Source organism: Narcine bancroftii, chromosome 3 (genome assembly GCF_036971445.1).
Source record: "Narcine bancroftii isolate sNarBan1 chromosome 3, sNarBan1.hap1, whole genome shotgun sequence".
Lineage (NCBI taxonomy): Eukaryota > Metazoa > Chordata > Chondrichthyes > Torpediniformes > Narcinidae > Narcine > Narcine bancroftii.
Window position 1 is genome coordinate 194,344,808 of NC_091471.1, and position 27,319 is coordinate 194,372,126.

General features: G+C 42.7%; 1 long non-coding RNA gene across 1 annotated transcript in view; it reads left to right on the plus strand.

Annotated features, from left to right (window-relative positions):
- Positions 1-20,067: 20,067 nt before the first annotated feature.
- The window catches only part of LOC138756344 (uncharacterized), a 35,852-nt gene continuing 28,600 nt past the window's right edge, over positions 20,068-27,319 (plus strand). Inside the window, exon 1 of the long non-coding RNA XR_011353011.1 lies at positions 20,068-20,255. This is a non-coding gene — a long non-coding RNA (uncharacterized lncRNA). The remainder of the gene's footprint in view (positions 20,256-27,319) is intronic.

Sequence of the window (27,319 nt, forward strand, 5' to 3'; positions counted from 1 at the left end):
CAGAGTGCGCAAAGAAATGGCAAATTAAATTCAGTGTTGAGAAATATGCAGTTGTACATTTTGGAAGAGGAAATAAAAAAAAGTGAATCCTATGTTGGCATTCATTTCAAGAGGAATGGTGTATAAGAGAAAGGAAGTGTTGATGAGGCTCTGCGGGGCACTGGTGAGACCTCATTTGGAGTACTGTGTACTCTTTTGGGCCCCTTATATTAGAAGGGTTGTAATAATGTTGGAGAGAGTACAGAGAAGGTTTACCAGGATGGTTCCTGGAATGCAGGGGCTAACATTTAGAGGCTCTTTGGCTCTGGTTGTTGGAATATAGAAGAATGAGAGGAGAGCTCATTGAAACATAATGAATGCTGAAAGGATTGGACAGAGTAGATGTGAATAGGATGTTTCCTTTGGTGGGTGAATCCAGGACAAGAGGGCAAGAATTAGAAGGTACCCATTTAAAACTGAGATGAGGAGAAATTTCTTTAACCAAAGGGTCGTTGATTTGTGGAATTCATTGATGTGGAGGCCCAATCATTGGGGGAGTTTAAAGGGGAGATTGACAGGTATCTAATTAGTTAAGGTATCAAGGGATATGGGGAAAAGGCATGCAATTGAAACTAGAAGTGAGAACAGTTTCACTCAGGGTGGATCTGCGGAGCAGACTCAATGGGCCAAATGGCTTACCTCTGTTCCTTTATCTTGTGATAATGGAGGGCTTCACTTAAGAGGAGGGCAAGGAGGTGGTATGAGATGATTCTGGAAGAGAAGCTTCAAGAGAATCCGAAGAGATTCTACAAGTATATTAAGGACAAAAGACCAACTACGGAAATAATAGGATGTCTTAAAGATCAACAAGATCATCAAACTGTGGAGCCACAGGGCCTTAACAAGTATCTCTCATCTGTACTTATTATGGAGATTAGGGAGCTAAGTGGTGATATTTATTTAGAGAAGAGGTTGCCCCAGAGATCTTAAAATGTATAATGGTAGATAAATCCCAGAGCATGAGCAAATGTATCCTAGAACATATGAGAAGCTAGGGATGAAATTGCAGAAACCTTGGTGAAGATATTTGCATCATTTTTCAGGCATGGGTAAGGTACCGTAAGATAGGAGGGTATCTAATGTTATTTAAAGAACGCTGCAATGACAAACCACAGATCTGGAGGGAATTCTGAGAGACACTATCCATTTACATTTGGAAAGACAAGGACTGATTAGGGGTAGTCAGCATGGCTTTGTGGAACTCATGTCTCATGAAATTGATTGAGCTTTTGAAGAGATGGGCAAGAAAACTGATAAGATCAGGGTGGTAGACACTGTCTTGATGGACTTTACCAAGACCTTTGGCATGTCCAACATGCTGGGCTGATCTGCAACATCAGATTGCATGGCATTCAGAGTGAGCTGGCCAATAGTATAAAGAATTAGCTTAAATAATAGGAGACAGAGGGTGGCAGTGAAAGGTTGTTTCTCAGATTGGCAGCCTGCACCCAGGGGTCTGCCTCAGGCAACAGTGCTGGGTTTACTGTTGCTTGTCATCTACATTAACAATTTGGATGACAATGTTGTTAACATGCTTAGTAAATTTGTGGAAAATTAGTGGTATTGCAGACAGTGAAAAAGATTGTTCAAGATCATAACAGGATCTGGACAAATTGGGAAAGTGGACCAAAGACTGGCCAATGCAAGGTGGTGCACTTTTGTAGGTTAAACCAGGGCAGGACTTACAAATGAATGGTCAGACCCAGGCTGAGTGATGGGGTGGGGGGGGGGGGGGTGATTGGGGGAGTTGTAGAACAAGGAAACTTGGGGACATGATTCCACAAAAGTGGTGATGCAAGTAAGCAGGGTGCTGAACAAAAGCATTTGGCGTCCTTACCTTCATCAGTCATGGGACTGAGCACAGGATTATGGACATTATGTTACAACTATGATACCACACTTGAAATATTGCTCAGAGTTTTAGGCACCAAGCTCTGGGAAAGATGCCATTTAGCAGGAAAGGGTGCAAAAAAAATTCACAATAATGTTACTGGAACTGAGTTATAAGATGCTAGGACATTTCTCCCTGCCCATGTAAGCCGACACGTGGCCAATAGTTTGCAATGCCTGCTAAATATTAATTTTATCTGATTGGCCTCTGGCAGCGCATTAATTTTCCACCACCATCTTCAAATCGACATGGTGCAGAGCTGAAAAAGCATATTATTCTTGTTTTAAGGATTCTATTTCAAAATTAGATGCTATTCAAAACACTACATGGCATATATTTACAGTTCTCTCTATAATTCTTTTAGTTTCTGCTTGTTTATATTTAGAATCAAAGTAAACGGAAGCCACTTTCTATTAACTCATTTCTGACACTTTCTGTGACGAGTAAGTGCAAATCTCCAGGAAGGGTTTGACACAAAAGATATCAAGTAATTTATATGAAAGTGGTGTGGATAATTTTCATTTTGATGGGCCAGGTAAGTTTCAGATTTGTCTTCAACAGGATATTCTTTCTTCATTCTGTCAGGTCCCTGCAACCATCCTTCTCATTGCCCATCACTCAGCGCAAGCTGCTTTCATTCTTCAGTTTTCCATATTTTAATTCTTGGCACCTAGGCAGCAGTGCAAGTACCTTTACAACTTTTTTTGTTGTTAAAAAAAAACCTGTTCATTGTGGATTTCCTATGGATGAGTAGAAATTAATCCTGCTACTGGACTGCAATTAAAGCCTGTTAATCTGGACTCATCAGGTCACTGTTGAATCCTAGCAATCTGATGACAAGTACCAATTCTTCAAAAGAAAATTTGCTTTCTTATTTCACCAGATGAGAATTATCTATTGTATTTTTTGCAGAGATCAGACCTTATAGAGGTTATAAAATGATGAGGAGCAGAGATACAGTAAATAGTCATAATCTTTTTCATAGATCAGGTAAATCTAAATGAAGTGGGATAGATTTGTTGAAAGGGAAAAGATTTAAAGGGAATTGAGGGGCACCTTTTTCACACAGAAAGGAGCTGCCAGAGAAAATGTTAGGACTTGGGACAACTGTAATGTTCAAAAGACATTTCGACAGGGTCCCCGTCGATATGAAAGGTTTAGAGAGATATGGGCTGATACAAGACAAATAGACTAGTTTGATTAACATGGAAAAGTTGAGTCAAAGGAGCTGTTTCCACACTGAATAATTCCATGACTTTAAACAGAGACTAATGTGTCAAGTAATTCATTTGGTTGTTACTTGTTAAGAGAAATGTCTTTAGTAACTGGAGCTACTTTGAAAAAAGTTGGCGGGGGATGTTATCCTCACTGAGCCATGAACAAAGTTTCCAAATATTTGAAAGAAGGTTTAAAATAAGACTGCAAGGATAATGCCTTAGCTATACCCTTACAGACATTTTCCAATATAAACCTTCTTCAGAGAACCCCACTCCCACCCCACCACCACCACTTCTTTCCATATCAGTGCAGTTTTGAAGGGTAATTCATTATTTACCCTTGTCCTATTCAGTTGTAAAATAAATATGGGATGGGGTGAGGTTCTTTGATTTCCAAATAATCTTAATGAGTTGTTATTCTACAATGTAATAACTGCAATGAGAGTTCATCATTTTATTGAACTTTCGAAGGCATGTGGACATTCCTGGATGAGATCAGGAGGGCATTGCAGAATCCTTATTCTCTGTCCAGTCTGATAATGTATTTCCAATAAAGATTCACTAAAACAATGTTAGGATTTGGTTTGAACACCAAGAAAATGTTTGAAAATCATTGAATGTATTCCCTCAAATGTAGAGAGTTGTGAGTTATCTAGTCAAGTAGATTTAAAAAAAAACAATAAAGGAATCTGATAGAGTAGATCAGCCATTCTTAACAGGGGTTCTACATCTGCACTGGGGGGCCACAACACATTTAAGTAAAAGCTTGTTTCTTTTCACCTGATGTAACATATTTTTTTTTAATGTAGTCAGTTGGAGAGAAGTATGGAAGAAACCAAAACTTGACTAATTCACAGGGAAGAGGGTCCATAAAGTGTAAGCAGAGTCCTAGGGGAGCCATAGCTGAAAAATGGTTGAGAATGGCTGAAGTAGATCATCTTTCCTTGATAAAGGTATTCTCTGCAGGAAGAAAAAACTTTAAAGATTGGCTTTTAAATTTTCACATAAAAATAATGGAAAATTACAATTACCCACCACAGAAAAATGTTGCAGGGAATGACCATTTCAAATTTCCAGCAATGGGAATGGTCATTTTATATTGATAAGGAAATAAAAATTGGTAGCTGAAATTGTAAAATTTAATGATAATCTAAGTGAATATAATAACTGTATTCACTATTGATGCTAAAACCACAACAATAAAGCACTAAGGCAGTTGCAAGTCTGGTGCACACATCTCCCAAACTATACCTAGGATATAATCATTCTATGATTTCCTTGCCTCTGCTGGACACTCAAGAGAGGAAGGGCTCCAGCCTGAAATGTCATAATATATCTTTACCTCCAAGGACCTACAAGAACAACTGAGTTCCTCCAGCATTTCTGTGTTTTAACTCAAGGGGTGAAAGTCAGTCAGGAAAAAGCATATTACTCTTGTTTTAAGGATCCTATTTCAAATTTTAAATTCTATTCAAAAATATTACATGCCATATATTTACAGTCATCTCTATAACTTTTTTTAATTTCTGCTAGTTATTAATTAGACTCAAAGAAAATGGAAGCCTCTTTGTGCTAATGCATTTCTGACACTTTCTGTGACAGTAAGTGGAAATCCCCAGGAAGGGTTTTACAGGAAATATATCAAGTGATTTATTTGAAAGTGGTGTTGATAATTTTCAGTATGATGGGCCGGGAAAGTTTCAGATTTATCTTCAACAGGATATTCTCTCTTCATTCTGTCAGGTCCCTGCAACCATCCTCCTTATTGCCCATCACTCAGTGCAAGCTGTTTTTTTCCTTCGGTATTCCACATTTTAATTCTTACACCTAGGCAGCAGAGCAAGTATCTGTTAGGAAATTGTCGTTGTGTACTTACTATGGGTGAGTGGAAATTAATCCTGCTACTGGACTGCAGTTAAAGCCTGTGAAGCTGGACTAAACAGGTCATTAGTTGGTCCCAGCAAGTACCATTTCTTCAAAAGAAAATGTGCCTTCTTACTTCACTGGATGAGAATTATCCATTATATTTTTGCAGACCTAGGCTAGATAATGTTGCTTCTTCATAATAATTAAAAATGAAATTTTATTCAATATTTTTTTCACATTTCCTTGAATTTCCTTTATTTCCTTACAATGTAGAAGGAGGTACTTTGGACCATCAAATCTCAGTCTGTTCTCAAAATGATTCCATTCCCACACTAACCTCTCCATTCTCTCTCACTTGCCTATCAACTCTCCCCTGAATTTTCTGCTGCTTCCCTACATTAAGGGGAATTTAACAGTAGCCAATTAACCTTCCAGCATGCCTTTAAGATGTGGAAAGAAACTAGAACTCCAAGGGGAAACCCACATGCATGCTTCTCATCACAGCCTCCTTACTGAAGTTGAGCAACTACAACACTCACCAGGAAAACATTTTGAATAATTGCACAGCAATTGTCGAGGCAGTATTGCACTGGAGACACTACCTAGCCGGATTTACCTTGCTGGCTGATCAATGTGCAGTTACTTTCATATTCAACAAGCAGCAGTGAGGTAAAATTAAAAATGACAAGATATTGAGATAGAGAATTGAACTTTCCACCTACAATTATGATATCATGTACCGGCCCAGGAAACTCAATAAGCCTCCAAATGCTCTATCCCACAGAACATGTGCCAGCGCTATATCCAGAGTGACCGGGGGGGTCCTCGTTTATGTGATGAGCTGCCTCAGTACCTGTTGACCAGAGGCATCACCATAAGCAGGACCAGTTATATCCCCTGAGGGAGCAGGCAGGTGGAAAGGGAGAATGCTACAGTTTAGAAGGCCACCCTCCTGCCCCTGCAGTCTAGAGGCCTTCCAGTCTCCTGCTGGCAAGATGTCCTTACAGAGGTCCTCCATTCAATGTTCTCCCACCAGTGCCACTCCACATGAATGAATGTTTTCCTTCCCTAGGAAGTCCGCTTCAGGAGTCATGCCGCCTGCCTGGCTGATGTCCCCAGGGCCAGTTCTGGAAGAATGTGAGGAGCCATATGTGTGACCCATTGATCGAAAGGGTCCACCTCCTCCATGCCAACCCCAAATAGTCCTATGTGGCATATCCTGATGGGCACTAGAACATGTTCTTTGTTAGGAACCTGGCATCCTCAGGGATTCCTAAAACCATTACTGATCATCCCACACCCCCTCTGTCTATCGCTACCCATGATACACTAGGGCCCCAGTGGATGGCATGCCAGGATCATCACCATATATCCACCAAGCCAACACCAACCGCTACATACAGACTTTCCAGGACTCAACACCCGCACCGCAGCTGGTACGACGATGGTCGCAACAGCAGACCAGACCACCTGGAAGACTTAATTTGTAATAAAACCTAATTCACTTCACCCCGCCAGACATTCTCTAAAACGAGGGGTGAATGTGGTAAACCATTCTCTGGACATATTCCTTTGGCTGACTGTACCTGCGACTCCTCCCACAGACTCCTGAATAAAGGTGACTGTCCCAGTTCAAGACAGTCAACCAGCATGGACGTACCTCCATTCTATTGCTAATGAAAGCCTGTCAGTTTTACCTAACTTCTAGTCTTTGGGAAATATTGATCAGTCCCCTGTGCTAGTCCTATGCTTCCCCAAAGTCTGCAACCCCTCAAGGTTACTGCCAGCACTGCCATTTAGGGCCCAGTCCTGCATGGTCACAGGATTTTAAAATAAAATGCTGTTGGCTCCTTTAACAGGCCATTTAAAGCTTGTACGGAGCCATCAGTAGCAGCACTATGGAGGAACGTTGTGTCTCCTCTCCTTGGTCCGCTCAAGGGACAGCGCTCCGGCAGCACCACCATTTTTTCTTCAATACAAATTCTAACCATTACAGATCCTCATAGGCAGAGGTGGAAACATAAATTGTACTTGTTTTCTGCATGCTGTTTTATTAAGAGGAGATGTTGCAGCTTGAATCTTCAACATTCCATGTGTTGTAAATGATTGATGGATCTTCAAGAAACTTAGAAATTAAAAGTCACTGCAATTAATTCATAAAACTTTCCATTTTGAATTTAAGTCGTAACTTTTGTGGAAACTAATTCGTTCTGGCAAAAATGATAATGTGCTCTAATAGGGTCATTATTAAATAACTTTCATCTTAAATGTCCATTTTAAGCCAAATGATTAATATTCTGTGCTATGTAAAATCTTACATTTCATCTCACGAACTGGAGGAGTTAGATTACATTACCATCCGTCAATGTTCAGAAAGTAATCCACTTTAAATAGCTTCCAGATTAAGAAAAAGGGGGAAAAATTTTGATTTGGATCTCTTCAGTTGTGCTCTAAATTTGAGAGAAAAATAAACCCAAAAACATACTGCTGAAATCTTTTTCACTTTTTCAAACAATTCCTTCAGGAATCCTCCAAAATTATCATCAGTAGAATTAACTAGAGAAGCTACACGTGACGACACAGTTGAGGGGGTTCTTTTGGCCTTGATGACTGACTGGCAATTAATTACAGTCCCATCTGGAATGCCTAAGCTTTGGGTAGAGAGTAACAATATTTGTGCCTGGTACTACAGCTGATGCCACCTTTGATTTCTGCCCATATTTACCTCTATTTTTTTTGGTAATGAAAAGAGCCCTGCTGAAGGCATCACTGCATCAAGCACGCTCAGAAAGATTTGCCTCCCAGGTTACAAGAGTGACCTCTAGTGTTAATTTGAATGCATCAAACAAACTGGTTATTTTCAACTCCCATGCTGGCTGGCTCTTTGCAAGCATTCACTTGAATATAAGTTCACACCCGTTGGCAAATGACTTCATCTGTTGGAGTGAAATTACTTATAACTCTACCTCTCTGGCTGCGGTCCCAGGACTGATAAAAGGAACTAGATTTTTGAACCAGGCTCAGTTAGACTTTGGTGACTGGCAAGATTATGTGATGAGTGCAACTGCAGGGAGGGAACTGAACTAAACAAAGTATTATTGTGAGTTATACAGATTTTTTTTTTAAAGTGGGAGGAACTCTCACCGTTCTGATCTCAGGGGGAAAATAAAGAAGAAAAGGAGGTCAAGGTAGAACAGAAATAAAAGGGTTGATCACTGACAAAGCTGATCATTGTGACAAAGAAGGCAAGCAAAGTGATTCCGGAATGTTCCATGCTCCCATTATCTCACCCACCCAGGTGTTTCTTTAACATAAACGCAAGTGTTCTGACAACATTTATGAGTCAATTAACCCTTTATTCAAAGCAAATGTATCGAAGAATGAATGGGATAAGCTTTGTCAATGTTACTGGGGTTTATTCTGAAGATTCTGAAACAGGAGGTGCAGGAAACATTTTTGAAAATACATTTGAGAAGGGAAGAATCAAGGAAAAAGAAAGACAGGCATATTGTACAGCTAAACAGCAACATTAAAAATTACTGCAATACCTGCATTAAATTAAATGAAAAAGATAATAAATACAATAAATTAGCACAATCAAGAGTCCCACATGATTTAGGAACAGTTGTTACCCCTCAACCATTTAACTCTTAAACAACAGACTCAATTAGAGACTCAGTTAAGGACTTCTACTTTGCCAACTATTTATTACTGCATATTTTTTTTGTATTTGCACAGTTGTTTACATTTCTTTTTATATTTTTTATTCTTGAGTACACTTTGCAGTTCCCAATAATTAGGAATTCTGCCTAGGGCTGCGGGAAAAAAAAATCTGTGTTTTATGTGATGTCATGTATGTACTCTGACAATAAATTTGAACTTTGACTTTTGACTGTGATATACAGTCTTCCTGTTGCCAAAGGATGGGAATCTCGGGTCCATATCACCATAAGTGCAGCACGGTTGGCGTAGCTGGGCAACATGGTTGACATAGCGGTTAGCGCAACGCCTTTACAGTGCCAGCGTTCAGGGCCGGGATTCAAATCCCACGTATGTTCTCCCCGCGTCTGCATGCATTTTCCCCAGGGGCTCCAGTTTCCACCCACTGTTCAAAACGTATCAGGGGTGTAGGTTAATTGGGTGTAAATTGGGACTTGTAGGTTGAAATGGCCTTTTACCATGCCATACATCTAAAAAAAAATCCATATTACATAGGAACAGAATTAGGCCTTTTGGCCCATTGAGTCATCTCCACCATTCGATCATGGCTGATTTGATTTTCCTTCTCAACCCCATTCTCCTGCCTTCTCTCCATAACCAGTAACACCCTTGTAAATCTCCTCTAGACTCTCTCCAACACCAGCATATCCATCTTTTGATATGGGGCCAAAAATCACTCACAATGTGGTCTGAATATTGCCTTAGAAAGCCTCAGTATTACATCCTTGCTTTTATATTCTAGCCCTCTCGAAATAAATGCTAACATTGCATTTGTCTTTTACTATTAATCCGACCTGCAGATTAACCTTCAGGGAATCCTGCACCAGGACTTTTAAATCCCTCATCAATTTCAGAATTCTCTCCCTTCTTAGAAAATAGACTTCAGCTTTATTCCCTCCGCCAAAATGCCTGACCATAAAACGTCCCCAAGTTCTTTCCACCTGCTACTTCTTTGCCCGTTCTACCAACCTACCCAAGTCCCTCTACAGACTCCCTACTTCCTTAAAACTACACGTCCCTCCTCCCATCTTTGTATCATCCACAAACATGGTCACAAGACCATTAATTCTGTCTTTTGCATACAGTGGGAAAATCAGCGGGCCCAACACCAACCCCTACGGAGTGCCACTAGTCACAGGCAGCTATCCAGGAAAGGTTCCTTTTATCTCCACCCTTTGCCTCCTGCCAATAAGTCTGTTTATCCATACTAAAGTCTTTCCTGTAATACCCTGAGCTCTTATCTTGCATAGCAGCCTTATGTACGGAACTTTTTCAAAAGCTTTCTGAAAATCGAAGTGAACTACGCCCACTTACTCTCCTTTGTCTATCTTGTTTGCTACTTCCTCAAAAAAATCCAACAGATTTGTCAAGCAAGACCTCTCCTGAAGGAAACCATGCTGACTACAGCCTACCTCATCATGTGATTTCAAATATCCTTCCACCTCAATTTTATTCATGAACACCCAAATCTTACCAACTCCTGAAGAAAGGCTCCCACAAACTGTACTCAAAATATAATTTAACAGCAATCTAGAGAGCATTCTACCACTCAATTATAGCGAACAACATGTTGTAGGAATGTGTGTACATTTTTAAGTAATGAAATGAGGCACTATGCAGTCGCCACAGAGACCTATCCCGCAGATTGAAGCTCGACCTCGCCTGATCCTGTCTCAAGGGCTGTTCATCATTTAACCATGTAGATGACATTGAGGTATTAATGCTAGAAGTACTCACAGCACTATGTAAATCGTGGAGACTATTAAAATGGACATAAGGGTAGATATTGGAGAGAATTTAGCTGCCCTCAAGTCAAAGCTACATAGTCGAAAAAACAATCACAGCTGAAAGAGCGACCATAGACACCAGTCTGAAATAAATTAAAAATACTATAGGTGAGATAGAACGTTCACTCTCTGGGTGACCCAATGACATCTTCTCGACGCAAATGAAAATTAAAACTCTTGCCACCAATAAGATAAAGCTAAAAAAACAGATGTGAAGATTTGAAAGGAGGTGTCAACGCAATAACATCAGAATAATGGATATTCCTAAGGAACCATGTGAGTACAAGCACAGTATTGGTTTTATTAAAAGGGGTGTTCAGCCTGGATAAAGAGCCACTGGTAGACTGGGCACACTGCACCCTATGGCCATTAGCGAGACCGGGGAGCACCTTCAGGCCATAGTGGCCAGACTTCATTATTACACCAAGTGCATGGATGTCCTACGCCTTGTCAGAGAACACCGAGAGGTAAAACCAAAGAGGATGAAGATCTCAGTTTTCCCCAACCTGACTACGAAAGTGGCCCAAGCCTGAGTGACATTCAACAATGTCAGACAGATGCTAGAATAATGAGATTAAAATTATAATTTTTTTTTGTTTTGAATTCTCCAAACCAGTGAAGTTTTCTCTAAATGAGTAATAGTTTTTGGAAAAATGCTTTTTTTGGGATCCTTGAGCATCATCTGAAGAAATCCAAATTAATATACAGTTATGTTATTGTGTATTTTATTTTTAGATTTTAGTTATTGGGATTAGTTTAGATTAGGGGGAGAGGGTTTTTAAGGGTTTTTTTAGTTTTAGTAGTTTTTTCAGTAGATTATTAGTTTTTTAAATTTATTTTTCTTTCTTTTCCTTTCTATATTATCACACAGACACTGCAGGATTCAGTCATGGTTTGGACTTCTTGGATGGTGAACAGGAGGTTCCAGGACTTAATGAAGTGGTACAGGTGCGTGTCTTTTTTTTTCCAAAGTTCATAATACATACTCTTTTTGGATGGCTCTCTCAATCTATGCATAGTTTCTTTGGATTATTCTAGTATAGTGATCTCTGATCACTCACTATTATTATCAGACTTTCAACTACCCAATCATCCCATTAACCCATCATGTTGGAGATCTAACTCTCTCTTTCTGGCAGATAAAAAAATGTTGTGAATTTTTATCAGACTCTATTAGTGATTTCCGTTGTCTAATCAAAATGAGTCGAACTTCTATTCCCTACTTTGGAACTTATTGAAGTTCTATTTGAGGGGTCAAATAATTTCATATTCAACTTCATTTAATAAGGAATGTATTGCATGGATCAAGGAACTGACCTCTGCCTCAGTGAAATGGATCAATGCTACACAAGTGATCCATCTCCAGAATTATACAAGCAGCGTCTTGATTTACAAGAGGAGTTTGATCTCCTGGTGTAAACTGGAAGAGTAGTTTTGCAAATCTTTAGCCACCATGATGTATTCTTCATTGCCCATAAAACGTTCTAACCACACCGACAATTCAGTGGCGCTCAATATGTTAAAGGTTTGGCACCAAATTAGATCTCATTTTAAGTGGACAGCTGCATCAGTTCAGGGTCCCTTTGGGCTTCACAGTTGGCATAGCAGTTAGCACAACACCTGTACAGCACCAGCGATCACGACAGGGGTTCGAATCCTGCGCTATCTGCAAGGAGTATGTACGTACTGCATGGGTTTTTGCCAGGGGCTCTAGTTTCCTCCCACCATTCAAACCGAACTAGGGTGTAGGTTAATTGTGAGTAAATTGGGTGGCACGGACTCGTGGGCCAAAATGGGTACTGTGCTGTAACTCTAAATTTAAATTTAAATAAAAATCACTTATTCTCATCAACAGTTACCGATCCTTTTTTTTAATGTATGTCAAGCTAAAGGTATTAAATATCTTCAAGGCTTTTATGCGGATGGAGTGTTTAGCAGCTTCACTTCTTTTCATACATCAAAACATTTACTTTGCTACTTTCAGATTCAACATTTTATTTCAAAGTCTTTCTGAAACTTCCCTCAGTTATCTGCCGAACAACCCTGAGAAGAGCTAGTATCAGTTAACTCAGGAGTGAGATGAACAATTTCAAAAATGTATAGCTCTATTCTGTCAATCAAAAGACAATTAATTTCCAAATTGAAGTCAGAATGGGAGCAAGAACTAGAATCAGAAATTGAGGGGAAACGGTGGGAAGAAGATATTGATAGAATTTGATCCACCAACTCCTGCACTCAGTTGGGACTTATTCAATTAAAAGTGCTGCACGGGGTCTACCTTTCTAAATCCAAACTGGCGGCCATTTATCCTGAAATCGAGGACAAATGCAAAAGATGTATTGGTTCCCCCGCCACCCAAGTCACATATTGCGCCAAAATACATGGGTTCTGGAGTGGAGTCTTTATCACATTATCCAAAATGTTTAAAGTTAATTTGCAACCCTGCCCATTGACTGCAATATTTGGAATCTCTAACAACTCCCTAAATTCTCTACAGAAAGAGATGGTAGCGTTTGCATCATTATTAGCCAGCATCTAATCTTGTTGGACCAGAAGTCTGATAAATGTCCTTCTATGGATTAAGGACGTCAGTTTCTTTATTAAACTGGAGAAAATCATATATAAATTAAGAGGGTCCGCTGGAATTTCTTTCCATAAATGACAACCTTTTAGGTGCTATTTTGCTAAATGACGAATGCTTACAGAACAAATGTCTAATTGCGAGATGGTTGTACTGGTACAATCGAGAATATACCAAAAATACTGCCAGCAAAGGTAGTCAGGGAGTGGGGAACCTGGGTTTGTACCTGAGGGAATGTTTGAACATTTATATATGTGTGCGTTGGTTTTTCTGTAAAAAAAAGGGAATAATGTAGAGGCCAACTTTATAATGCAAGCAAAGTTGTTTTTGATGCTCAATAAATATTTTTTAGATTTTAAAAAAATCATGGAACTCTCAGATTCTCCTCCTCCATTCCAACATGGATGTGTTTTTCTGCTGCCCTGCCAGCCCTTTAATGACAGATCTGAATGCTACATACTAATGTGTTGGCAGGTGCATTGAATTAATCTATTAGAGGAGACCCAACTTAATATTATTGCCACATGCATGTCAAAGAAAGAGCAATTCACTCCATGGCAAATACTTTGAGCAGAGTACATGATGTACCCTTGAGTTGGCTGTGGATTCTGCTAGAGTTGTTTTTTTAACATTTTTTTTTATTTAAATTTAGACATACAGTACAGTAACATCCAGCCCAGGAGCCCATTCTGCCCAATTACACTCAATCCTTGGATATTTTTGAAGGGTGGGAGGAAACCAGAGCATCCAAAGGAAACCCACGCACTCAAGTAGAACTCCTTACACACAGCACTGGATTAGAACCCGGTCGCTGGCACAGTAACAACGTTGTGCTAGCCATGGCACCTGTGTTCTACAGTATTTATAAGAGGATCTTAATAGAAAGTACAATAAGCACCTGTGCATAACTTCTGCTGTACTAGATATGATGCTCATGTTTATTTCTTTGTTTTATAATTTTTCTAATCTTTATTGCAAATTGTACTTCATTCAAATGTGGACCCTGGATTCTGAAGGTTTGCACTAAGTTTTATCCACAACTGTTAAATCAAACACAGGGTATTTTGGGCCTCACATAAATCTGTCTCTGAATCCACAATCTAAAAGCTCTTCAAAGATGGTAAAGCTTAAGAGGCCTTTAAGTGCAATGATATAATGACTTAGTTTCTCCATTTTTGGTTGCATGTGGCAAAGATAGACCTCTCCTACATTTCAAATAGCTGTGGGTTATAGCATTCTTCTAAATCCAAACCATCCGTTCAAATGAGATGTCTGTAGCTTTCTGGGAACTACCCAGGGAACAAAAGTGTGATTCATTTCAGTACATTTTTCCATAATAATATGGCTTTATTACATTCCCTGGCTCACTTATTCAATGCCTGCACACTCTCAATATTCTCTTTTAGCTCAAAAACATTACTGCCCTTGAACAACACCTCAGTCCTTTCCAAATAGAGTGTGAGTACTTCACCCAGTTTTTTTTTCTAATATGCCCATGCAGTCTGTTGGAGATTGTATCCAGTTTCTTTCTTTTCCCACCAAAATAATGATGATGATTATTGAGTTTATTGTCATGCACATTGTACAATGTACATATGCACCAAAATCCTTATTTGCCGCAGCTGAACAGATACTTCATTAAAAAAAGGCCACAATAATCTACATTCAATTACCTTGCAGAGATAATAAATGCAAAAGATAGATAGATAATAAATATTCACAGTTCCCAAAATGCAACAACAGAAGTGGATTTACAACCATGCAGCCAGTCCATTGGAGCTGTCGAATGGGATGTTTGAGAGCCCGATAGTTGTTCTTGAACCGCGGTGGTGCTAGTCTTCAGGCTTCTGTACCTTTTAACCAAGGGTAGCAGTGAGAAGCAGTTGTGACCAGGATGATGGAGGTCCTTTGTGATGTTGGCTGCATTCTTGAGGCAGCCCCTCACGTAGATGCCTTCAATGGATGGGAGGTCAGAGCCTGTGATGGACTTGCCTATGTTTGCTGCCTTTTCCAGCCTTCTGCATTCTTGGGCAGTTGAATTCCCAAACTAGACTGTGATGCTGCCGATCAGTATACTTTCCACAATGCCCCTTTTTCCACAAGTTTGATAGAGTATTCAAATATTGTTGCCGTACAACACATATTTTGTACTGTCTTGGTTGCCTCAAATATACTTCAAAAATCAGTTGGACAGCTTTAAAATTGAGATCTGCTTATTCAGAGTGAAAGACAACTGTCAGGAGTGGGTTAGTACAGGATACTATCACCAATGTATATATTTGTATATATTTACATATAGTGTTGTGATTGGCTGAGAGCCATAGCCACGCCTACTGGCAGGTCATAAAGGGCTGCTCCTAATCAGACTGAGGTCAGTCTGGATTGGTTGACCTCGATGTACTACGCTCCAGTCTTTTGCTAATAAAAGCCTTGGTTTGAGTCATCAAGTCTTTGAGTCATTTGACGTGCTACAATTTTATTAGCAAAAATTTCAATGGATGGAGTGAATGCTGTGACCAGAACACCTCAGCATCGACCCGCAGTCAGCTATTGCCCAGAGTGATTTCAGGCACTCTGTGAGATGCTTCGAGGCATACCTGCAGCAATCAGACCCCATCATGGAGGAAGACACAGATAAACTACTAGTCCTGATGTCCATGGTGACAACGAGGGTCTATGAGAACATCCAGGATGCGACCTCCTACATGTTTGCCATGAACGTGCTTTGGGGACTCTACGAGCAGCCTGTGAACAAGGTCTATGCCAGGCACATGCTAGCAACCAGAAGGCAGCAGCCCAGTGAGTATTGCAGAGCCTTCCTCTTGGCACTGAAGATACTGGGTAGAGCTTGTGCGTGCACCGACAAGTCGGCAGCCGGGATCACCGACGACCTGATTCGGGATGCTTATGTGGCAGGGGTCTGTTCCAATGAAGTGAGGCAACGAATGCTGGAGCATGGGGGAGACAGCCTGACAGAGACCATTCAAATCACTGAAACGATGGAAGCTGCAGACCTAAGCATTAACATCTATACACAGGGCTGGGCCCCACATTATGATGTGAGTAGAATGCCTTCATTTAACCCAGCCTCCCCACACCCCGTCAATGGCCTCACTGCCGCTGCCACACTACCCAATGCGGCCCCGAAGTGCTACTTCTGTGGGAGAGAGAAGCACAGTTGATCCCTGTGCCCTGCGAGGAAGGCCCGATGCAAGAAATGCGGAAAGAATGGCCACTTCGCCACCATCTGCCAGTCCAAAATGGCCACCGCTAAGCACAGTGCCTCATGCAAGGCCCAACCACCTTCTCCAAATTCAAATCACTCATCCTCAGATCTCTCATCCAATGAGAGCGAGGAATCGATCACGTGGTAATGCTTGACCCTCGCAACGCTCCACCCTTACCACTATGAATGCTCCACCCTCTCTGCTGTGACACTGATCCCCAACGTGGCCCGCTGCCCAACGGGACTTTCAAGCCAACAGGCCCCGTGGACTGCCTGCACAGCAACGACCGCCACCTCCACAGCCTGCCGCTGCCGCCAACTCCGACCGGGTCCCGGCACCAGAAGACCTTGTCGATCTGCCTGCACTGAGAGTATCACAGCCTCCACAGCTCACCGCTGACTCCAGTCAAACACTGCCGCCTCTGCAACTCACCGCCGACGGCCCACCCACGCTTATGATGTCACCGTGCGAGCGTAGCAAGCACCACACCAAGGCTCCACAACACACCGCCCCTACTCCAGCGATGCAAGATCCACCGGACGGCCCACCCAGCGACAAGTGACGTCAACACACCAGCCTCTACAGTCACCAATACAGGCAGCAGCCCCCCACTACATGTATCGGTTGCTGCATCAGTGACATTAAGCTAGAACCAGCCACACCCCCTAGTTAAGGCCATGGAAATGATTAAGGTGAAGAGCCAATATACTGTCTGTTTGATTCAGGTTCGATGGAGAGTTTCATTCACCTGGGCCTGGTCCATCGATGTGTGCTGGCAGATCACCCGATAGACCAGAAGATCTCACTGGCTACAAGAGCCCACTCCATGAGCGTCAAGGGGTATTGTGTGGTGACCTTGAAAGTTCAGGGCATCAAATTTAAGTTGTTGGTCTTATCTCAATTATGTGCACCTGTGTTGTTGGGATTGGATTTCCAATGTAATTTTAAATCAGTGTTACTGCATTGCAGGGGTCCCCACTCTCCACTCTCTGTCTGCCACCACTCTATCCCGGAGACGTCCTGCCAGTGACAACCCACACCAGTCCCCATGCCCCGACTCTCCACTTGCAGCCTCTCCACCCTCCGGGTTGCTCCTCCAGCTCTCTTCTCCAACTTCACCCCTGGCTGGAAACCGATGACCACTAAAAGCCAGCAGTACAGCTTCGGGGACAGGAAATTTATTAAAAGTGAGCTGCGCAGACTGCTGGATGAGGGCATCATCAAGCCCAGTGCAAGTCCCCGGAGGACACAGGTCGTAGTGGTGAAGAACGGGGAGAAGCTACGGATGGTGGTTGACTAAGCCAAACGGTCAACCGCTTCATGCTCTTGAATGCTTACCCTCTTCTGCAAATCACAGATGTGGTGAATTAGATCACCCAATATCATGTGTTTTCCACCATCGACCTCCGATCAGCCTACCACCAGCTCCCGATCTGCACGGAAGACTGCCCTTTCATGGCCTTCGAAGCAAACGGGCATTTGTATCAATTCCTCAGGGTCCTCTTAGGTGTCACAAATGGTGTCGCGGTCTTTCAGCGAGAGATGGACTGAATGGGAGACCAGAACAGCCTAACAGCCACATTCCTGTATCTAGACAATGTCACCATCTGTGGCCACTACCCGTAGGACCACAAAGCCAACATTGAGAAATTCTTCCAAACAGCGAAACAGCTGAATCTGACCTACAATTTCAAGAAGTATGTCTTCCGGACCACTCACCTCACTATTCTAGGTTGTGTGGTGGAAAACAGGGTGGAAAAGCCAGACCCCAACCACATGCACCCTCTCATGGACCTTCCACCGCCCAAAACCCAGAAGGCTCTCAAAAGCCGCCTGGGATTTTTTCCCTATTACGCCCAATGGGTCCCATAGTATGCTGGCAAGGCTTGGCCACTCATTAACCCAACTTCCTTCCCCCTGTCAACAGAAGCCAGAGAGGCCTTCAACCGCTTCAAGTCAGACATCGTCGTAACCACTCTGCACACCGTCAACGAATCCATACCCTTCCAGGTGGAGAGTGATGCATCCAACTTTGCACTGGCAGCCACCTTAAACCAGGTCGGTAGGGCTGTCGTCTTCTTTTCTAGGAACCCCCAAGGCACAGAAAGCCGACACTCGTCTGTTGAGAAGGAGGCCCAGGCCATTGTAGAGACCGTACATCATTGGAGACACTACCTCGCTGGCAGGTGCTTTACAATGCTGACCGACCAACGCACTGTCTCATTTATGTTTAGCAGCAACCAGCGGGGTAAGATCAAAACCGACAAGATCACCAGGTGGAGAATCGAGATCTCTACCTTCAACTACAAAATTCTGTACCGGCCTGGCAAACTCATTGACCCGCCCGACGCCCTTTCCCATGTGATGTGCACCAGTGTACAACTGGACAGGCTGCAGAGACTCCATGAGGAGCTCTGTCATCCAGGGGTCACCAGGTTCGCCCACTTTGTAAAGGCCCGCAACCTGCCCTCTATGGTCGAGGAGATACACTCCATGACCTGATTCTGTCCAGTATGAGCTGAGTGCAAGCCTAACTTCTTCCGGCCTGAGAAGACCCACGTAATTAAAGCCACCTGGCTCTTCGAGCGTCTCAGTGTGGACTTGAAGGGGCCCCTACCGTCGACGAAGTGTAACAATTACATTCTCAAGGTGATCGACGAGTACTCCCACTCCCGTTTGCTATCCCCTGCTCAGACATGACCGCCTCCTCAGTTATAGATGCACTGTACAGCATCTTCAACATTTTTGGGCACCCCAGTTACATCCACAGTGACCAGGGGATCCTCGTTTATGAGTGCAGAGCCGAGGCAGTACCTTCTGGAGTACGGTATTGCTTCGAGCAGGACCACTAGCTACAACCTGCGCAGTTATGGGCAGGTCGAAAGGGAGAATGCCACCATCTGGAAAGTGGTCACGCTATCCCTCTGGTCCAAAGGTTTCTCCACGACTCGTTGGCAGGACATCCTCCAAACGCCCTACACTCCATCAGGTCCCTGTTATGCACTGCCACCAACGCTACCCTGCACAAACGTATGTTCTCGTTCCCACGGAATTCAGAATTGGGAACGACCACACCGGCTTGGCTGACGGTCCTTGAACCTGTCCTGCTGAGACGCTATGTCTGCTACTCGAAAAACGACCTCATAGCCGACTGGGTAACGCAGTTACACACGAACCCGCACTATGTCTATATCGAGTACCCAGACAGGCGGGAGGACACGGTCTCAATAAGGGATCTGGCCCAAACCGGGACTAACATTGTCACGTTCCAACCCCAATCTTCCCTTAGGTTACATGCCGGGACAGCGGGACCAGCAGCAGCTCACGATTGACAACGGCACCAGATTGGACCAGCCCACGGCCAATGACAACTGTGGACTAGGCAAAACTGCACCCATACCCAGTGGCCCAAGCAACAATACTCTGCCAGCTACACCGATTCAGGCGCCACGATGATCACATCGGACAATCAGCTGACCACTACAGCGCGTGAACACTGCATGCTACAACCCCCCCCCCCCCCATTTTTTCTTTCTTTTTCTCTTTCTTTCCCTTTTACTCACCCCGGGGTCAATTCCTAAAGAAGGGGTGAATGTGATAGTATAGGATACTATCACCAATGTATAGATTTGTATATATTTACATATAGTGGTAGTGATTGGCTGAGAGCCGTAGCCACACCTACTGGCAGGTCATAAAGGGCTGCACCTAACCAGACCCAGGTCAGTCTGGACTGGTCGACCTCGATGTACTACGCTCCAGTCTTTGGCTAATAAAAGCCTTGGTTTAAGTCAACAAGTCTTTGCGTCATTCGACGCACTACAAGTAGTTCTTGCCACTTCCCTTTTACCTGATCTATGCAAAAGGAGAGGATGAACAGATAATGATGGGGAAAAGATCAAGGCTGGTGTGCCAAGATTAAAACTGGTATGTAGAATCTAATTGCTGGGGAAGAGACTGGATGACTAGCAACACAATGTATACATGGATCACTATTCAAATTCCCCAGGGCAGGTGAACCATGGGGTGTTTATTCTGATTTGTCAATCATGTTTTTTCATTCACACTGTGCAGCAAACAACTAAATATGCACATTCTATTCCACCTGGCAATATTGGGATCTTCCCCAAATAAATGTTTCAGGCAGTGAAAGTAAATACACTGTTCAAAAGTTGGGCCCTCATGGTTCATCTGTACATTGATGAGATCATACTGAGTATACTGTAAACACACTGTGATATGCTGTGGCGCAGCAAGCAAACATAAAACACAAGAAGATTGTACTACAGGCTGTAATCAGCTCAAACTCTGTACACACCAGTTTTAATATCTTTGCTGGCTCCGCATGTCCGATTGACCTTAGCAGGGGCCTGCTCGAGTTTATATACAGGCCAGTGATTAACAGCCAGCCAGATGGGCCCAGCCTCCCTGGTTGCCTACTTGCAGATACTGTGGTTGCCCCCCTGCAGTGGGCTGGTGGGAGTGCGGCCAGTGTCGTGATTGAATCACCAGAAACACAATGCTGGAGAAACTCAACCGATTAAACAGTGTGCTTTATGTAGCAAAGCTAAAGATACAAAACCAGGCTTGAGCCCTTCTTTAAGGTGTGATGACGGGTTCGAGTCTGAAATGTTGGTTCTGTATATCATAAAGAACACTGCTGAGTTTCTGCAGCATTGTGTTTTTACTTCAATCACAGTGTCTGCAGACTTTTGTACTTTACTCCCAAGAATACTGTGTGCCGATCTGCGTCACCCAGTTCTAGGAAGCACAGATCAATAATTTGAAAGGATTCGCCAGGAGGTTTGGTGGGATGAGAGGACTTGGAATATTGGGAGAGGCTAGTTAGGTTCGGTCTTTATTTCAAAGAGCATAGGTGGATGAGAGATGACTTCATAGAGGTTTATAAAACTAGAAAGGCCATGTTCACAGATTTTTTTTTCCACAATAGACAGTTTTTAGATTTAGATTTAAAGTGAGAGGGGAAAAATTTAAGAGAGACAACTTTTTCACTCAAAGGATGGTCTGTATCAGGAACAAGCAGCTGGATGAAACTAGAAACAGACAAAATTCTGACATTCAAAAAGACATTTAGTCAGGTTCATGGCTAGGAAGGCTTTAGAAGGAGATGGATCAAATGCAGGCAAATGGAACTTAGTTGCTATGGATGGGATTGGCCACAGAGCCTGTTCTGTTCTGTATGACACCACAATTCTATGACTCTATTTCAAAATTATCTTGAATTAAAGCCAAAATTTGCTCTGCTATACATAAAGCTTAATGTACAAATACTTCATTACAGGCATGAGTAAGGCCTTTTTTGGTCTAAGGCCAACCTGGCTTCCGACCTAACCTGCCAGAAGTGGCAATGATTGAGCAATATTTTCAAGTCAAAGACAGCTCTGTAAGAAACACATCTTTATCTAATTTAAAGTATTTTACTTAAACATTTTTAAAGAACGGAAAAGGGTGGAAAAACTACAGCATGCTGTTGTGCAGAGGGACTTGGGAGTGCTTGTGCATGAATCGCAAAAAGTTAGTTGCAGGTGCAGCAGGTTATTAAGAAGGCAAATGGAATGTTGGCCTTCATCGCTAGAGGAATTGAATTCAGGAGTAGGGAGTTAATGTTGCAACTGTATAAGGTACTGGAGAGACCGCACCTGGAGTACTATGTCCAGTTCTGGTCTCCATATTTGAGGAAGGATATACTGGCTTTGGAGACGGTCCAGAGGAGGTTTACTAGGTTGATTCCTGGGATGAAGGGGTTGACTTATGATGAAAGATTAAATCGTCTAGGATTGTATTCGCTCGAGTTCAGAAGAATGAGAGGAGATCTTATAGAAACATATAGGATTATGAAGGGTATGGATAGGATAGATGTAGGAAGGTTTTTTGAGCTGGCCGGGGAAACTAAAATGAGAGGACACAGTCTCAAGATTCGGGGGAGTAGATTTAGGACAGAGATGAAGAAAAATAGTTTTTCCCAGAGAGTAGTGAATGTTTAGAATTCTCTAACCAGGGAAGTGGTTGAGGCTGCCTCATTAAACATATTTAAAATTCGGTTAGATAAATTTTTCCATGATTGAGGAATTAGGGGATATGGGGAGAAGGCAGGTAGGTGGAGTTAGGTCATAAATTAGATCAGCCATGATCGTATTGAATGGCGTAGCAGGCTCGATGGGCCATTTTTGGCCTACTCCTGTTCCTACTTCCTATGTTCCTATGTTCCTAAACACTGCAACTCCCAATAAAATTCAAAGCTCAAGCCATTTTAACGAGACCACTATTGTTGAAGTTTCTTCACCGGTTTCCACATCCTTGGTTCTGTTATAGTTAATGCACATCTGAGATCTGCCTCAAATTAAATGTGGTTTTGTGCCTTTGTCTTCAACTGCAACCGCATTGAAAAGTCTGATTCACAGTGGTCGTGAAGGGCAGGCTATTTTGAAGACACTCCTTCACAATGTTGGGATAACTATCTGTCACTTTTGGCCAAAACTCAGAGGCAGACGGAATTTCAAACACATTTCTGCATCCTGAATTGTTTTTGAAGGTCCATGAGTTCATTTTGCAGATCATCAGGAACTTCATTGGCTTTAACCAGAAAGGGGTTTCTCAGCAGTGCCAGTCCTTCTCAGCTGATTTCTGGGAAGTAATGCAGGAATTTTTCTCGGAGACAGCCGAGATGCGAGACAACTTCCTTTACAACATCAGCATCCATTCTTTTGGCAGCTAATGCTGAAAGAGTTTCAAACATGGCAAAGTGTCCTCCCTCAGCCTGGAGTTTCCTGTTTTAAAGCTTTTGTACAAATGCATTGAGAGCATCAACCAAAGGGATGACAGTTGTGTCCTTGCCTGGAATTCAATTGATCAAAAATATCACAAGGTAGGCAAGGCAAAATACCCATAGCTTTTCATCGAAGCAGGTTTCCAGATCATACTTATTTAGTAGTTTCAAGAACAATTGCAACTCCTCTCGTAGATCAAATGCTTGCACCACATTTCCTGTTGATAGTCAAAGTAGCTTTTTCTAAAATCTAAAAAAGGGCATTATCTAAAAAAAATAAGTAACAACTGGAGGAAATTAATATAGAAATCATAATAAATACAAAAGTAATGTAACAAAACACTAATTTTATTGCAATTTATGAAGAATTCATCTTCCGAATAATTATCATACATAAATACAAGATCCGTTAGTTTATGTTTAATTATTTTCTATAGTGTCAGGATGTTTCCTTAACCATTAAAGGTTATTCATTTGCATGCAATAGCCAAGCAAACTTGTAACATTTTCTACCGTTACACAATCTTGTCCAGGGTAAACCTTTGATTTTTTTTCCAAAAGTAATTTATATCCAATTTTAGAGGAGAAATATATCATGTGTCTTGCCTTATAAACAGAAGCCTCTTGAGTCTTGTTTGAAGTGAAGAATAACAAGCAGTAAGAAGACAGAAAATGCACACTTCTGAATCAATCTGAATCTGTCTTGTGTAGAGGTCTAATAGAAACTGTGACAGAGCTGAGTACCAATTAACTTATATTGAGAGACAGCGGGTGACCTCACTGACCGACCGCAGTGGCAGATTTCTCGCCACTACACCCAAGGTCACCTAGGAGGACTGAGACTTGACCTCAAATCCACCCCGACCTCAGTGGGTTGGGAAGCTTCTATGGCCCACAAGCCTCACTGCTTGGGAACCATTGCTCTAAGACATGGCAGGTAATCAACATTACAAGTTATAAAGTGATTTGCCTGTGTCATTCAATGAATTAAAAAAAATATATTTTGTGATTTCACTTCAGTTTTGTTGAAGGTTTTCTGGCCAATATGGAGAATAACCAAACTGAATGCTTGTTCTTGCCACCCTGAGGTCTAAGAATTTTGAAGCCCAGGCTTCATCTTTATGGAGATGCTGTATCTTCAGCAGACAGAGAAGCTGAGGGAATCAGCAAATCCAGCAGTATCCTTGCATCTCGACAAAGAGCCCCAGATGGAACACTGACTGACCCTGTCAATTCATGGATGCTGCCTGACTTATTGAGTCCCTCCAGCTTTCTCTCGATTGCTCACTCTTTTGGTCCGATAGGAGAGTTGAGAAAAACAGACCAGATCACCAGTGGACCAGAATATTTTTGAGGGCTTTTAAAGCCTCAGTACAAAAGTGGAATCAGGGTGTTATGCAGATCATGGAACTTAGATTTGCATATTACAACACAGCTCTTCCCAAGAACTGGCAGACCTTCTCACCATCCCCTGCTCAGAATCAGAGGCAGAATTTAATGCCATGAGCAAATCACGAAATTTGTTGTTTTCCGGCAGCATCACAGGGCAAACATTCATACATAGATGGCTGTGAAGCTTCGTTATCCGATGAGCTGAACACCTTCTATGCCCGATTTGAGAAGGAAAACCAAACAGGGTGTAGCATAGATAAAAGCTCCCACACGACTGGAGGGAGAACAAACGCTTTGATTAGCTTTCAACAATGGGTAGGGTTCACTAGTAGGCTTCAGAAGGTGTCTGGGTTTAGGTGGGAAACAAGGGTTATATCTGGGTAAACGGCGGTGGAGCCGGGAGGCAGGGACAGTCATCAGTACAACACTCTCCCAGTGAATCCCAGTTCACTGCACAGTGCCTAATGGAATCCCTGCAAAGGCTGAGGACCCTATGATATCTGTCTCTGAGGATGACATCAGAACATCATTCAAGAGGGTGAACCCTCACAAGGTGTCAGGCCCTGATGGTGTACCTGGAAGGGTACAGAAAATCTGGGCAAACCAACTAGCTGGAGTGTTGACGGACGTTTTCAAACTCTCATTGCTGCAGTCAGAGGGTCCCACCTGCTTCAAAAAGGCATCAATCATCCTGGTACCCATGAAGAGTAGTGTGAGCTACCTCAATGACTATTGCCCAGTAGCACTCGCTTCTAGTCAGATGAAGTGCTTTGAGAGGCTGGTCATGGCCAGAATTAACATGTACCTAAGCAAAGGTCTGGACCAACTGCAATTCCCCTATCGTCACAATGGCTCGATAGAAGACGTAATATCACTGGTTCTCCACTCAGCTCTGGATCATCTCGAAAACTGCAATTCATACATATGGCTGCTCTTCATCAACTACAGCTCAGCCTTCAATACTATTATTCCCTCAGTGCTGGTCAAGAAGCTCAAACTCTGGGTCTCTGAATCCCCCCTCTGCAACTGGACCCTTGACTTGCTCATCAGAAGACCACAGTCAGTACGAATTGGAAACAATGTCTCCTCCTCACTGATTACCAACACAGGCGCACCCCAAGGCTGCGTGTTTAGCCTACTGCTCTACTCATTATACACCCATGACTGTGTAACCAGGCACAATTCCAATGCTATCTACAAGTTTGCTGATGACACCATAGTTATCGGCAAAATCACAAACAGCGATGAGGAAGCGTTCAGCAGGGAGATAGATCAGCTCATTGAGTGGTGCTCAACATCAGCAAAAGCAAGGAGTAGATTGTGGACTTCAGGAGGAAGTTAGAGGAACACAGCCCAGTCCTCATTGAGGGCTCAATAGTGGAGAGGGTCAAGAACTTCAAATTCCTGGGTGTCAACATCTCCAAGGATCTGTACTGGAGCCTCCACATTGATGCGATCACAAAGAAGGCTCGCCAGTGGCTATACATTGTGAGGTGTCTGAGGCAGTTTGGTATGTCTTCAAAGACTCTCATAAATGTCTACAGATGGAGAGCATTGTGGCTGGTTGTATCACTGTCTGGTAGGGAGGTGCCAACCCTCAGGACAAGAGGGTTGCTAACTTGGCCTGCGACATCACAGGCACCAGACTTCACTCCATTGAGGACATCCACATGAAGCGTCTAAAAAAAGCAGCTTCTATCCTCAAAGAGCAGCAGCTCCCAGGGCCATGCCCTTTTCACTCTGCTACCATCAGGGAAAAGGCACAGGAACCTAAAGATGAGCACTCAGCGGCACAAGGACAGCTTCTTCCCCGCTGCCATCAGATTCCTGAATAATCAATGAACCAAAGGCACTGCCTTACTTTTTGTGCAGTCTTTTTTGTTATTTATTGTTGTAAGGTGGTGTATATGAATGTTTGCACTACAATGCTGCTACAGAACACTGAATTTCATGACTCGTTCATGACAATAAATTCTGATCCTGATTCTGACAAAACTGCTTAATAGCAATAAATAAAAAATAGTGCATGAGAAGTGTCTTTGGTTCATTGATTATTCAGGAACCTGTTGACAGTGGGAAAGAAGCTGCCCTTGTGCTGTTGAGTGCTCATCTTTAAATTCCTGTTCCTTTTATCTGATGGTAGAAGAGTGAAGAGGGCATGGCCTGGGTGATGGAAGTCCTTGAGGATAGAGCTGTTTTCTTAAGTCACCGTCTCTTGTAAATGTCCTCAATGGAGTGAAGTCTGAGGCCTGTGATGTCACTGGCCAAGTAAACAACCCTCTTGAGTTTTTTTCTTGTACCGAGTGTTGGCACCTCTGTACCAGACGGTAATGCAGCCAGCCAGAGTGCTCTCCGTGGAACATCTGTAGAAGTTTTCAAGGGTCTTCGGTGACATACTGAATCTCCTCAAACACCTCACCAAGTGTAGCCGCTGATGATCCTTCTTCATGATTGCATCAACAGGGAGGTTCCATGTCTGGCCGTGCCATCATCATCTCACGGTGGTGAAATATGGGTTTCAAACAAATAAGCGCCATTTTGAAGCCTTTGCTGTTCACTGTACACTGAAATGAGGAAGAATACATTTTAATCAGTCTAAGAAAAATGTAGCCAGATTATTCTGACCAATTCCACCCCATTCTCCCGTGCCCTCCCCCCCTCCCCCCATTTTTCCCACACCCTTTCTAGAACTTCTGAGATTGGATGTTGATCTTGACTCCCAATGTTGATCAGTAAACCCTGAAGTCCACATTGGACAGCACATATGTGAAAGATGGGTTCCTATGCAATAATAAAATGGGCCAATTGGTCA